Here is a 14,733-nt window from a genome sequence, read left to right as displayed (position 1 = left end):
GCAGAGCTGGGTGTCGGCCTGGGAACGGGGAAGACAAACGGGCACACGGGGGAAAAAAAGGGGGTTTGCATCTAAGGGCCGGGGATCGTGAAAGGGAAGAAGGGAGGTGTCGCGCTGGGAACAGGATGAGGGCCTGGGGCAGAGCAGCGCCGAAGAGGGGTTTATGGTTCAAGGCAGGTGCAAGCAGGGGGTTGGTCAGCGTGCAGGCTTAGTGAGGGCGAAGGGCTATATCAGGGGCCAGCGGCATGCAAAAGGGTTCGCTCTGATCAGGGCATCTTAAAATGGCGGGTGCGCACGACAAAAGTGTGGCATCAGGGGAAGAGGCAAGATGGCGCAGATAATGTTCACCAAACCGTACTAATTTTCAACAGTCCTCCCTTTAACATATTCAAGACATCTTGCTGGTTCATTTTCTACTCGGTTCTATTGTGGTGGGCATGAGAAAGAAAACGGTAGGAACCCTAGATGAAAAGAGTTGTAAACAATACATTTTAACATTTCTAGTTTTAGGAGGTGGACCTATTTGATAAACTTTGATCAATTTGTTTTAGCAGGAAAGTCATAGAAATGTAATACAAAAAACGATTCTGTAGCGAGAGCAGCAAGTACATTTCATAACGTGAACTGGTAGGTTATTACATATATCAGATTCGGATTGGAGCATGATCAATACAATGGCGGCTGGGAGAGAAATGAGGCATAGCAGAAACGGTGATTGAGGATGTCAAATGTTCGAAGTTAACGAGTTCTCATTATTCTTTGTTGTCTTTCGTTGGCGCTGTGGAGCACCGGCGGTGGAGCTACAAGTCCAGCTCTATTCTAAGTTCTGCGTTGCAGGGCACGACCCTTTCCTCGCGTTTCTGGTCGGAAAGGTCCTTTTCGCCCTGTGTCCTTTGAGGTGATTGTCAGAAAGTTCAGATGGAAGAAGAGCGTACAAAACAGTCCATAGGGTAGGTCGGAGAAAAAGGGGGATGGAGCAAGGCCAAATTAGGAACAAACTAGGGGGGAACGAGAGACTTCAGATGGGCGGGCTCATGACCGAGTCTGGAGAGCGGGGACCTTTCGGCACACATTCGAACATAGAGCGGGGGCATCAGTTTAGCCCTTTCTTCTCACTTTGCTGGAGGTAGTGCCTCGTCCTGTAGCTCTGTTCTGTCGCGGTCTCGCCTTGGCCCATGTCGTAGGTGTTCCATAGTCTGCAGTCAGGCCTCGTGCTCCCACATCCGGTCCTTCTCTCTCCTGACAGCCGTACCCTTAAACGAGTTTGAAAAGACAGTCTTTAGAGAATTTGCAGAGGAAGGAAGTCACAAAAGTCTATTTCTCTCCCAGCTTCAGATAGAAATGAAAACGTCCGTTATTTTAGGGTTCACAACTAACATATAAATGACCGATGACGGGCCTGTTGGAGGTATTATGGCTTTCCTTCATAATTATTTATTACAGTTTCGACAGTTTATCTGATGGAGACCCACCTTCGTAAGACGGGCTTGACAAAGTTATGCCGTTCTCTAGGGCTTTATATTTACCAAGGGTACTGTGTGCTATCGACATGGTACTAAACAGATATTTTGCTGAGGGACGAACATAGGCTAAACAGTTCTTTTTATCAATGCGTCCTGGTTCATTTCAACGACTTCTTCACTTTGGTCTAGTCTTTTAACCTTGTAAAACATCATTCTGGCTCCTACGTAGCTTCCTACGGCCTGAGTACTTAATCAGAAAAGACAGGGGTTTTATGGGAGACAACTAGGGACATAGAAACTTGTGGTAAGGGCGTAAATCGACCCATTCCTCACAACCGGGAATGAGGGGTAGTTTCATAACTCCAGTTTGGAGCGGCTGATACAGGGGATGTAACAGGGGTGATCATTTTTCCTGCTTGGGTATTGCGACAATTCGGGGCGGGGAGGGTCGCGTATTCTGAGGTCCTTGTTTTATACCATAGGAGCCGTTGACATGTAGTTCCCTTATTACGGGCCAGATTAGGGAACCTCTGTCGTCTTACCTGTCCTTTCCCTTCCGGCCCAACCTCGGTTCATTGACTTCTAGCGGAAAAGGAGAGGTAATGACACGGTCTCAGGGTGATTGTATTAAAGACAAGTTTTTGTGCAAATACTGACGGTATTTGAAGCCAATTAGGTGGTGCGCTAGGGGTGGCAGTCTGCCAATTTCGGGGCTAATCGCTCGGAAGAGTGGGAGTGCAAAAATAGAAGGAGAGAGAGAGAGAGAGAGAGAGAGAGAGAGAGAGAGAGAGAGAGAGAGAGAGAGAGAGAGAGAGTGCAACGGCAGGCTAAATAGTACACGTGCAACAGAGAGGGTGGCAGTGTATTCAAGAAAGGCTATTTAGTGCATTACACAGTAAAGGACATTCACGGGTCTGCGTTAGGATCTTGTAATCATGCAGTTTGAGTATTAGACAGGGTAGAGGGGACGTGCCTTGAGAAAAGGAAAGAAGAGAGGAGGTACCATTTTGTCGCATTTTCTCGCATTCTCGGTCCTTCGACCAGTTGGGTCAGCGCCTCGGTCACACATACACATTCTCTCATAGTTTCGCATCATACGTGACATGGGTTCATTCGTCCGGTCTGGTTTAAGGGTGATCACTTTTTATCAGGTCGTGCTAATTTTTTCGGGCTTGTTCGATACGCGAGTAGTTTGCAGGCGTGCTTAGGCACCACCTTGCGGCGCTAGTCTGCTTCGTGTATTAGACATGGCAAGGCTTCAGATCTTCGCCACACCTCGGCTGTAATTTCTGATGTAACCTGCAGAGGGAGGAAAAAGGGGGGGGAGGGGAGGGAACAGCATTCGCGCATATTTAAATACATGTATTCAAGAGTCCTTTACTCACCTCTTACTCGTCTTCCCTCCTCGGGGCAGAGTCCCCGGGGATATGGTTTCTGGAGTCGGGGGGCAGTGTGTCCATATAGGTCGTGTGCGGGGAACGTGAAAAGGAAACCAGAGGTGCCTAGTGCGAGGTATCTAGTCGAAGGACGTATCTCACTATCGGGATCCTTAAACCTCCTTCAACGCTGTGGCGTTCTAAGGTTCTTCGGTTCTTGGGTCAGTTCCGTTCCCTGATACCTTGGAACGTTGTACTTTATAACGTTTACATCATTTCATTTCACCCTCCTTTTACATTCCCTCATTTACACCGTTCGTTTTACCCATCCTTGGAAGTCAAGGTCTTCCTCCACGCGAGAGTTCATGAGTCAGTCGCGTACTTTGAAGGCAGAGTGTCGTGCTGTCGATCCGATCCGTCCTCCAGGGCTGGGCAACCATCTTCTTTCAACCTTAAAGAGAGAGCAGAGTAGGGTGCACAGAAGAGAACTTTCCCACCGATCCCACATTTTTTTTTAAAAATAAAGCATGCAATACCCGTCCATAGTTTCGAAAACCTTTATTTCTCGGAATCATTTCAGTACGTGGCTGATGAGGGTGCAGTCGTATTTGGTCGGACATGGCAATGGTTAAAGCGCGTACAGTGGGAGTGTCGTCTTGCGGAAATAAATACATTGGAAAGTTTTATTCATTCATTTGCAGGAAACTAAAACGTCTATTAATTGGCTGGGGGTTCGGGGGCATTTATTTCATAATTTAGAAGCATAATCATAATAGTTGCAATCAGATTTCCTATATGCATACTGTATGTGTGCGTCGTAGGTGAGGTTATACACCAGCTATAAAAATATAATACATTGTACATTTGTAATCAACATTTTTAACGGGATCCTTTCATACTGTTCGTCGAGTGAGCTCTCCTTGTCTTTTCTAGCCAAGTGTACAAAGGATCATATAAAGTCTCAGAACATCAAGTTTATATTAGTGCGAAGGAACACCACGAGGTGTTCGCAAGTCCCTCTTGATACCGGCGCCATTTTGGGCGGGGCCGGCTCAGTCCGGAAGTAGCATCAGGGGGAAATGTTTCCCATTACTGGCAGTTTGGACCAGAGTCCTTTTCGGCAGTTCTAGAATTCATGCTAACAGAAGGAGTGGCAATGTCATGGTTATTTCGTTGGCGGTCAAGGCAGCCGTCCCTTACCGGAAACCTGCAGAGGCCGAAGGTTCCGCCGGGGACTTTTGTAGAATCTTCAAGGCTGTGGAGATGCTGTCGGAGATGGGGGGCTCGTGCTCCGGTGGGCGAGCGACCGAGTTACATTGCTGTTCAAAGTTACTCTAGCGGCCGAGACCCGCCTTCCAGCAGGCCCAGACGCCATTTTGAGGTCCTGCAGCAGTCACCCTTCGCCAAGTCTATAAGAGTGGAAGAGGCCCTTCGGAGTGAAAGAAAAAGGGCTCTGTTTTGTGAAAGCGGGACGTTCGGCTGGGGTGCAGCTGTGATGCCCCCACCTGGGGGCGAGGGAGACTCGTTCGCGCCGTCTCCTTCTCCCGGTGCACTCCATGCTGCTCTTTTTCATCGCCCCGCATGAAGGTCTCTCCACATCCGGTGTTCCCCAAGTCTTGTGCTCAGCGCTGTGGGAGTATGGCCACCTGCGGTGCACATTCGGTGCTGCGCAAGTATCGGTGCGGCCATTGCATATTCGGTGCTCCGAAAATATGGGCACCATTGTACATTCGGTGCTGCGCAAGTATTGGCGTCGCCGCTTGGCTGGAGGAGTTTGGCGTTGGGCCGGGGCTGGGAAGCCTCCTATCGGTGGAGGTGGGAGAGGCTCGTCCGCGTCGCCTCTCCCTCCCGGCCCGACCTGGACGCATTCCTGCAGGGGTATGGACAGGGCATCCGCCGCCCAGAGCAGCTGCGGCTGTTGCGGAGGAGAAAAGGAAGAGGTGCCTCGCTCTTCTCTGGACATGTGGCGGGACTACTTAAGTCTATCCAGGCCCGTTGCGGCTGAGCCGAGGAGGCATGTGGCGGGATTGCCTGCAACTACCTAGGGCCGTTGCGGCTGGACTCCGCTGGCCCCTGCCTCTCCTCCGGCTTCCCCATATGTTAAGATTTCCTGACCAAGAGTTGGCAGCGGGGCCCGCCTTATATGGGTTGCCGCTGGTTGGGCGTAGCCGTAACCCTGCCCTACTTTGGAAGGTTCCAGAATGGGGGGGGGGCGAATGTTCTGTTTGACTTTCATTTTCTACAGTTTACCGTTATTATTTCTTGTTTGCTGTGTAATATTAAAAGTTCAAGTTCATCAATGGTCTACGGATTTTGTTGTACCATTTCTTTCTTTCCAGGTTGCTTTTATGCTAAGTTTCTGCTTAACAGAGGTTGAGTAATACGGAAACACGTGTAGAGGGATGACGCAGATTCGTCAATTACATACACACAAACTCAGACGGGGGGGGGGGTGGACAGTACAAGTACGACATACAAAGACCCAAGACGAATATCAAACAGTTATTGGTCATAATTATCTCTTTCCGTTTGTGAATCTTAAAGCGTGGCTGGGTTCCCGTCTTGTCGTTGCCCGACCTAGGAGAACTTGAGCATGCCGCTGAAATTGTCCTGGCGAAATCTGTGCCATCGGGCATAATCAAACGTGGTGGTTCTATCTGGTCTGTCTATGTAAGTCGGGTTCTTCTTTGTCTCGCGCTTTTTCTCATACTGCCGATCTGTCGTTCCTGTCGGCCCTTTGCCTTCACTCACGCTCAGTAGAGTCGGGCATTGGGCTTTCCAGTGTCCGACATATCTACAAAAAGCGCATTGGTCTGGCCCTAAGTCTGGTCGTCTTTTGCGTAGTGTCGGGGGATAACTTGTGGGTAGCGGTGTCCTGGGGTTGTCCTGTCGGTATATTTCTCTACTTGGTTTGTCCTCGTCTTTTCTCTGTCGTTGCATAGCCTCTCTGCGCCACATACCGAGACTGTCGAGCATAATAGGCGTTGTCTTATTATTTCGAAGGGCTATTTCTAACGTTTCTATTTTATCAAGGTCAAAGGATCCTGCCAGTGGCCACTGTTTGTCTTGACTTTCTTTGGTATACCTGTGCCACAATTTATTATAGGCTATGGTAACTAATCCATAGTTTATGAACATGTCCTTATTAGGGGTGCCTTCTAGTGGAGCTATATGGTCCACCTCTAATACACGGTCCGGGCTGAACCAATTATCAATCAATGGGGAGAAGACAGACATGACGGCTCGTAACGAGGGACTAATAAGTCAGCAGTGCCTATCTTATCACTAGGTGCAAAGACTAGACAGAATATTCCTATTCTACGTTGTTTGCAGGCAGTGAATACCTCATGAACAAAAAATAAAAAAGAGTAACCAAGAGCGCGGAACAATCAAGCAATTAATAAATAAATAAATAGGATAGAAAAAGGACAATGGGGAGAGTAAGTAGGGCGCAAAAGTCTGCGTCCTCTACCCTTTCACTAACCGCAAAGAGGAAGCTGTTGTTTCCGGTTTGCAGACAGAGAATCTCCAGAAGACAATCTGTGAACAGTAGTTCGGGGTTAAAGAACCCAGTTAATCAGTGAGGGAGAGGGGAGTCTCCCAAAAACCGTTAAGAAATAATAGAGTCAGTGGGGGAGAAAGATAGGCGCGACGGTTACGTTACCTATCCTTCACCGTTTGCAAAAGAGAAGGAGCCTACTGTTTCTCCGTGTGCAGACAGTGAATCTCCAAATAGGTCAAACAAAGAGTAATACTAGTATTTTATAAATAATCAAGCAATCAAACAATCAAGCAATCATTTCGCAACTTGTCGTGATTACACAACCTTACCCGGACCATGTGGACAGTTTCTTGTCTTCCGAATCCAGCGCCCGTTCGTCCTCTTTTTCTCGTATTTCTCACGGCACTCCTAATGGTTCCCAGTCAGGACCGTAGATCACTCGAGAGAGGTCTGTTCGGAACTAGTGAAGTTCGGATGATCGGCTGCCAGACGAGGGTCTATTGGGCAAGAGCTCTCCCGATCGTTGCAGTCGTTCACTCTGTCGTCGGGACCTCTCCCACTGGATCCACGAGTCGCTGATGGGCCCCACGCTTGGGACGCCAATTGTTAAACCTGAGACGGGTCGGGGACAATCGGTATTTGCCCGGCGGTATTGCCTCTGTGACCCTCTAGTTATTTAATCAATGAAGAGGCAGGCGCTGGAGACTGGAAAGCAGGAAACAAGGTTTTTTTATTCTCTCCGGAGGAGAACACAACAAAACGGGCAGAAGGTATCGTTCTGAGGTGCTCTAGCTACATTTCTGAGGCCTGGCCTCTTATACACTGTTTTATGACTTTATTGCAGATTACATATTCATGTTAAAGCTTTGATGTATGGAAAAGACATTCCCGGAACTCCCCTTTGGGCCCGTTCCCACACACATTTACAGTTGAAGTCCCCACCCTAGTCACAACAGGTGATGAGTATCGCGCAGCTGGATATTCCGTCGATTCACGGAATGTGGGGGGTTTGATCGGATCTCATGGAGTGGGGGCTTTGATCAACCCGGGGATCCTTTGGTGGGGGAAGCTTTCTATTGTACGGGGAGGGGCAAGGAATGGTATCGGCAGAGCTGGGTGTCGGCCTGGGAACGGGGAAGACAAACGGGCACACGGGGGAAAAAAAGGGGGTTTGCATCTAAGGGCCGGGGATCGTGAAAGGGAAGAAGGGAGGTGTCGCGCTGGGAACAGGATGAGGGCCTGGGGCAGAGCAGCGCCGAAGAGGGGTTTATGGTTCAAGGCAGGTGCAAGCAGGGGGTTGGTCAGCGTGCAGGCTTAGTGAGGGCGAAGGGCTATATCAGGGGCCAGCGGCATGCAAAAGGGTTCGCTCTGATCAGGGCATCTTAAAATGGCGGGTGCGCACGACAAAAGTGTGGCATCAGGGGAAGAGGCAAGATGGCGCAGATAATGTTCACCAAACCGTACTAATTTTCAACATAGGCACTAAGGTATAGTGTCTGCTGACAAAGCCGAGAGATCTTCCTTTATATAATAAAACTTCTTATGGTAAAGGGGAGGTGGTTAGCCTTATAGTCCTTTATCCACTGTCTGTATACAATAATTTCCCCTTTTATAGTCTATGGACTTGCTACAATGCGAACTGTTTTTGGTTTATGCGTTTTGCTGCTGGTAGTGGCTCGTATATTGCATTATAGAGCACTATAGTTAAAAATAAAAATTTTGAACTATAACAGTGACTCTGTCTATTCTTACTGTGGACAAGTACGAGTGAGTGAGCAAAAGGGTACATCTTGCTACCGCGATTCCCGAGAGAGCCGGGAGTGTTGTGTTCTGGGTTGTCGAATAATTTGTAGCCTCGTGATTATGTAGGAGAATGAATGAGACACTATAGCTAGTCTGTTCTGGGATTTTGGGTACTAAGGCGGTAGGAAGGCTTAGCCCCTACACAACGAGGTCCTGTTTTCCTGCGCATAGTTCTGTACATGTGCAGAATCCCTGCAATATGGCGCTGCTAACGTTTGGTCTGGTACTTATCTGCGAGATTCCCGAGCAGTGCTTGTGCTTGTGAACAAACCACTCACTTCAGTTTCCGGAGACAGTTGTGACGGTGTAGCCTCCTATATTGAATACTTTTATAGGTTTTTCAAGCTTGAATTTTAAAAGGTCTTTCTTTTTACCTGTTATTACGCTGCCATACATAGGTTGTTATTCTCTTCTATTGATTATGGCGGTTGTCATACCTCCTCCTAAAAGCGCTCCAGTCACAGCAGGTGGGACCATCTGGCGTTACTGCACAACCACCGGGACCCGGTGGTGTGATGATCAGTCCAGTCATGGTTAATTCAGTGATGGGCAAGCTTCCACTAAATAAGGACGAGCTGCCTTATTGGCTAGCTGAAATATTTGGCCAACTCGAAGCTGTCTTTCCAAATACCACACCTGTGGAAAAACATAGGATGCTGACGATGAGTTTACCTAAAGGCCTTGTTCCAGAGTTAGCTAATTGTAACACTTGGGGTAGAGTGTTTGCAACGGTATATTCGATGTGTTTTGGTACCCCCTCAATGACCGTTCTCCCTTCTGTGATTAAACGTGTTCAAGATGAACATGGGGCCGAAGAGGCCCTGGAGTTGGGAATGAGACTGGTGGGAGTGTTCGATATTTTGTGCGATATGATGCATGCTAATGTTAAGGGTGATGCAGTAAGCTTGCAGGTGGCGCAACGCTTGGAAGCTGTTGCAGACACAAATAAACAGCACAAATTGCCAAAGATTATTGCTAAAGCTTACAAAACCTTATATAGTCTGGGAATTAAGCCTTTTACTCAACCACAAACTCAGAATCAATCTCAGCCAAAAGCCCAAACTGAAAAGGGTGCTGTGCCCCTTCTTTCCTAAAAAGAACTGGAAACACAAAAAACAGGGGCAGCAACAACAGAAGCAGGGTTTGCGTGCTGGTTAACTGACACTCGAAACGTCTGAGTGTACTTATGATTTGCGCGACTGCGCAAAACTTAAGACTCCTGGACGATTTCTGGTCCCTGATCAGCGCTCTCCTCGTTCTTTACAAGAATCAACGGACTCTCGAGTCGGTGGAGGGGAGCGCCAGGATCGTAGCAAAGGTGCGACGACCCAACAGGGACGAGATCAACCTCGTCAGTTTGACATAAAGGCCAAACAAGAGAGACTGCCTCGTTTTGGACCCCCATATCAAAAGAAAAAAGTTGCTGCTTTAACAGTGAAATATGCCTCAGACGGTGAGGACGCTACTGCTAGCCACGCAGCGGAGGTTACCATAGTGCTGGAGGTACTGCCTCCCTGTCTGGAGGCGAGAGCAACTGATACGCTTATTACAGTGGAAACAGCAGATACTCGAGTTGCTCCCCCGGAAAGACTATATGAAATAGTACTCCAAATTGAGGGCGATATACAGCGTACAATTATGGCGGTTTTCTGGGAAAATCTCACTTCTTATGACATTCTGTTAGCGGAAGCGGATTGGTCTCCACCATTTGTTTTAGCCGCTTCTAGAGGGGAGGAGGTGATACTCCCGAGTTTTTCACCGTACGTCCCTGAGGAACATGCAAAGGCTTAAGCAGCAGAGTGGGTTTGTCCCTTGCCCCGGCAGTGTACCATAATCAAGTGGGCTGTGATAAGAATTCGCTGGCACACAACATACAATTACGGTCTATGCCGCAGCCACAACCGCAATATCCAATCAGACGGGAGGCTAAAGCTCCTGTTTGTGATATTCTGACTCAATTAGAGTATCAAGGTGTAATTGAATACTGTGAATCACAGATGAATAATCAGCTTTTTCCGGTACAGGACGGTTCATATCGCATTGTGTTAGATTATCAAAATTTGAATAGTCATTGTCGTACATTTGCGGTACAGAACACTCACAGCTCTGCGCTTGTTAACAGCACTGATCGTAAAAAATACAAAACTAGACTGGATATTTCCAATGGTTTCTACAGTTTGGCTCCCGAGAGCCGCTACTTGACAGCATTTACTGCTGTTGGCAATCAGAAAAAGTTTACACGTTTGCCTATGGGGTATACAAATAGCCCCGGGGCTTTCGCTGCACGTGTTGTGTCTTTGTTGCACAGCATTAACCCAGATGCGTTCTCGTAAGTTGATGATATTTACCCGACAGACGATGACCGGATGACGTATCTAGGCCGAGCCGACCGAATTATACTATTGCTTGCCGACTATGGATGCAAATGTAATTTTGCAAACTCACACATCGATGATCTTGCGGTGCTCTTCTTGGGCTACGAGGTCAATCGTGAAGGTAGGAGTTTGGCCCTCCACTTTCTGGCGAAATGTGCACAATTGCACCCTCCTTCTTCACTGAAGAAACTTCAGTCTTTGCTGGGATTTTTAAATTTCAGGAGGACATACGCTCCTGATTATGCCCAGCGTATCAAACCGCTTTATGCGTTGATACAACCTACATTTACTTCTGCCAGCTGGTTACTGGAACAAACCTCTACTCTACGATCTTTGCAGTCTGACCTGCTGGGAGACTAACTTCTTGTTGACACGTGACCTAGACCCACTCAGAGACTCACAGACCCACTTTGAGACTCGCACACCCACTCACTCATGCACCCACACACAGGCACTCCTACATCCACTTACACAGCCAAGTACACACCCATACAGCCATGTACACACCCATAGTCACTCACACACCCATACAGCCACCAACAAATCCACTCACACACCCACTCAGCAGTGCCGGCTCCTCCGCTAAGGTGGAGCAGTGTCGCCAACACTGCTTTTGGAGCAGTATAAAATAAAAAAATAAAATGATAATAAAAAAAAAAAAACAAACAAAGTCCACATTTGTAAAGCGCACAATCACCCGTAAGGGTCTCTAGGCGCTGGGGGCCGTCGGGAAGATTAAGCAAGCTATTGCCCAGAGTCACATGGTGCTGGGCTAACCTGCCGCCGGAGCCGGGGATCGAACCGTGGTCCCCAGATTCCAGCGTCAGTCGCCCTGGCCGCGGCGCCACACCTCTTCCTCATAGAAGTTATTTCTGATATAATCTTATTTCTAGTGTCAGCAAAGTTGGGCGGAGTGGGGCTGGACTCCCATGACGTCCGGGAGGAGGAGTCGTTGCTGCACTCCAAATCTCTCGGGCCGACCAAACAGACCTGCGTACTTTGCATATTACCCATCCGGCTGCAGTACATAGCCTGGTGGGGAACATGCCCAGCCTCCCATTCCTTGCCTGAGCGACGAGCCACGACGCTCAGACCAATCACAATGCTGCATTGCAGTGTTGTGATTGACTTAGGGGAGGGAGCCTGTGGGCTCCCTGGTTCCGGCTGGAGAGACGACGAGGGACAACTGAGGAGAGAAATGCGGTGAGGATGTAAGTGGTTCTTTTTTGTTTGTATTTTGTACCCTCGTCTTCCCACTCTCGTTCCCTGCAGGCCACTACTGCCACTCTGAGACCCACATATCCACTCACATACACACTCACCTACCTTTATAGCCACTCACACACCCCCTCTTAAAGATTACGGGTTACTGTTAGGAAAGAAAAAAATGTAAAATGTAGAAATTCACTGAAAAAAAACAAAGGTTACAGGGACGTTACATTTAGCCTCAGATTTTACTGGTAATTTAATTTGGTGCCTTCAATGAGAGGTTGCACTGAGTAGAAAGGGACCATTTCATGATGGATTGCCCTCTATCAAAATATATTCTAATTTGACCGTTGGGCTCATACGACTAGCCACTGTGGGCCTGCCCAGAAGCGTTCTTGCATCAAAATATCTGCAAGATGGCTATGGTAGCGTCCATCTACACTTTTTCCGGGAATTACTGCCTTGACTCTCAGGTCTGTGAACAGGAGCATTTTGCACTTGCGTTTTTTCAGGGGGTCCTGTTGTAAAATATACTCCTTAACCCCTCTGCCTTTTGGCAAGAACTACTTGTGTATCCATTCACAAGTGAGGCATCTGCTGTTAGAAAAATCCATCAGAAGAACAAGTTACTTTCCTTCAGTAAAGCTCTGTACGGTGGACAGTGTCTATTGGCAGATTCTTTACTGCCCACCATCCTCCCTGCTCTGTGGAGTGGACATTTAGGGTGCTAAGAAAGGCCCTCAGTTAGATTTAGCACACTATATATCCTAATGTGCAAGTTGCTCAGCATCTAACGGCGTCAAAGATATAGGGACAAACTGACATCAGCATGCATGGGTAGCTCCTATATGCGGCTCTGTGTCCATGTTAAGAGGTGGTGCCGAGTCAACGTGGAGTCCAATGCAGTCACCTGGTGGTTGCACAAGCGCTAGTGTAAGTTTCTGGATCTAGTCTGGCGCTCTAGAGGTTTCACAAGGTGAATAATCGGCAGTTAGATGGGGTACCCACCAGAAAGAGGGTTACTGAAGGAAAGTAACTTGCACTTTTCAATAATGCATTTTTGAAGGCTACTCTTTCAATTTGAGGAAGAAACTGTATTATGACAGGGACTGAGTTATCAGTTTTTTTTTACTTTACTCGCACTACGATTCATTCAGGAGTTTCACAAACCAGCCCATTTGGGATTTAAAAATTAATCTAAACATTAAGATTATCATACCATAAAACAAGCAATTTTAGTCAGCAACTTTGAGTCTGTTATGACATCTTATACTTTACAACTATTCACAGACTATGCATCCTTCGGTTTGCTTCATACCACCTGGAGTTGTAGGCGTGGCACACCCCCTGACAGTCAACCGGGATTAAAATACATTGAGTCAGCAATATGGCAGGAACACGCATTTCACAATAAAGTGATGTGGGTGGGAGGGGCTGTACGGCGATGCGCAACAATAATAGAGATGATGGCTGAAGTGGTGCACTAATATAATGATCTAGACCTGAGAGGAAGGGTAAATGTACGGATTTAGTCCTCCTCCCCCCCCCCCCCCTGCATCAAGCCACAGCACCTGCAGTTCTAGAAAACATCAACCACTATTTAGGATGTGTACTGGGTCCTGGCCTCCACCCCAACTCTCACAAGTGGAAAGCGTTATCCAGGAAAGAACCCTTGGATCTGTGAAACCTACCAGGGCCTGCGGGTAAGTTGTCATTCTTTTATGAGCAAGAAGGGACAACAAATGAACTGGAGTCAACTTTCATTTACAGAAAAAGGCTGCTTACAGAAACAAGCAACATTCCCATCACTGCAGCCAGTCCCTCTTTAACAAATGCTAATTAACGACCAAGCCAGTGCACACAATCTAAAATAATATTAACTCCCTGAGGGTGGATTTTAGTGCAGCTGTCCAGTGGAAGTGCAGGCCCAAACATTGCAACAGTACATTGACTTTTTTTCTAATTATGACTTGAGCATCTCATTTGAAACACGACAGGCTCCTCATGTAGTATATACAACTGACTACCTGGTTGCAATAAGCAACTTAAACCCAATAAATGTGTGGCTGCTAGGGTCACACCTGGCTCGAAGCTTTTGTAAGGTGTTTTCTCCATCAGAGTTAGGAGCTGTTCCGCAAGTCACTTTGGGACCCATTATGAACACGAACAGGTCATCGGTACCAAGAAGGTGGATCCCTGAGTGGGTTTCAAAGGCTACCTTGGATCTCTTGATTTTTCGTGAGTGTGCGCGACGAGTGATTGGTGTGTATGTCGGGGATTAGGGCAAGGGCTTATGATAATGAAATAGTTGAACATTATAAATATGATGTGCATTTCTTATCAATTGTGTAAAAAAATTATGCTAGTGTTTTTGCTATAAAAAAATAAAGGTTGTTTGAGAAATTTGGTGTCATACAGTATTGTTAGATGATTTTTCAATTCAGACGAAATATAGGTTGAGTGGGAAGTTTTGAGATATTTCTGTAGCCATTTTAAACGGAATCACTACCAGAACAATAACAGCAAACTACAGAAGTCTTGGCCATCATCATGAAGGGGCTCATGTAGCAAAAAAGCATTTTGCGATTACCAAATAGAAATTGTTACTGAATTGCTATTTGGTCATCGCAAAATGCTATGTATGTAAGGAATCGCCATAGATTTAGCAATTCCTTAATATTACCAAATAGCGATTCAGTAAATAGGTAATCGCTATTAGGTAAAACTACTCCATTCGTTCCTATGGGCCTAAAGGCACACAGGTACAAATGGTTTTGCATTAGCTAATTTGTGATAACCTAATAGGTATTCGCAAATTAGGTAATGCTAATCCAAGGGTGCCCGGGACCCATGTAGCGCACACATGCCAGTTTGAAAAATCAATTTTTGTGCATTTTCCAAAGCATTTGCCCATGGTTAGCATCGACTTTGAGTCGATGGTAATAGTATTTTCCTCAATGCACAGATTACATTTAGAAAATGCTTGGTACATGTGCTAAGGAAAT

At 47.1% G+C, this 14,733-nt stretch overlaps 1 protein-coding gene across 1 annotated transcript in view; it reads right to left on the bottom strand.

The window, feature by feature from the left end:
• Positions 1-14,733, bottom strand: part of C5_1H9orf78 (chromosome 5_1 C9orf78 homolog) — a 65,425-nt gene that overhangs the window by 40,678 nt on the left and 10,014 nt on the right. The window lies entirely within an intron of this gene.

This window comes from Lissotriton helveticus, chromosome 5_1 (assembly GCF_964261635.1).
Source record: "Lissotriton helveticus chromosome 5_1, aLisHel1.1, whole genome shotgun sequence".
Classification (NCBI taxonomy): Eukaryota; Metazoa; Chordata; class Amphibia; order Caudata; family Salamandridae; genus Lissotriton; species Lissotriton helveticus.
This window is presented reverse-complemented; position numbering and strand designations above follow the sequence as displayed.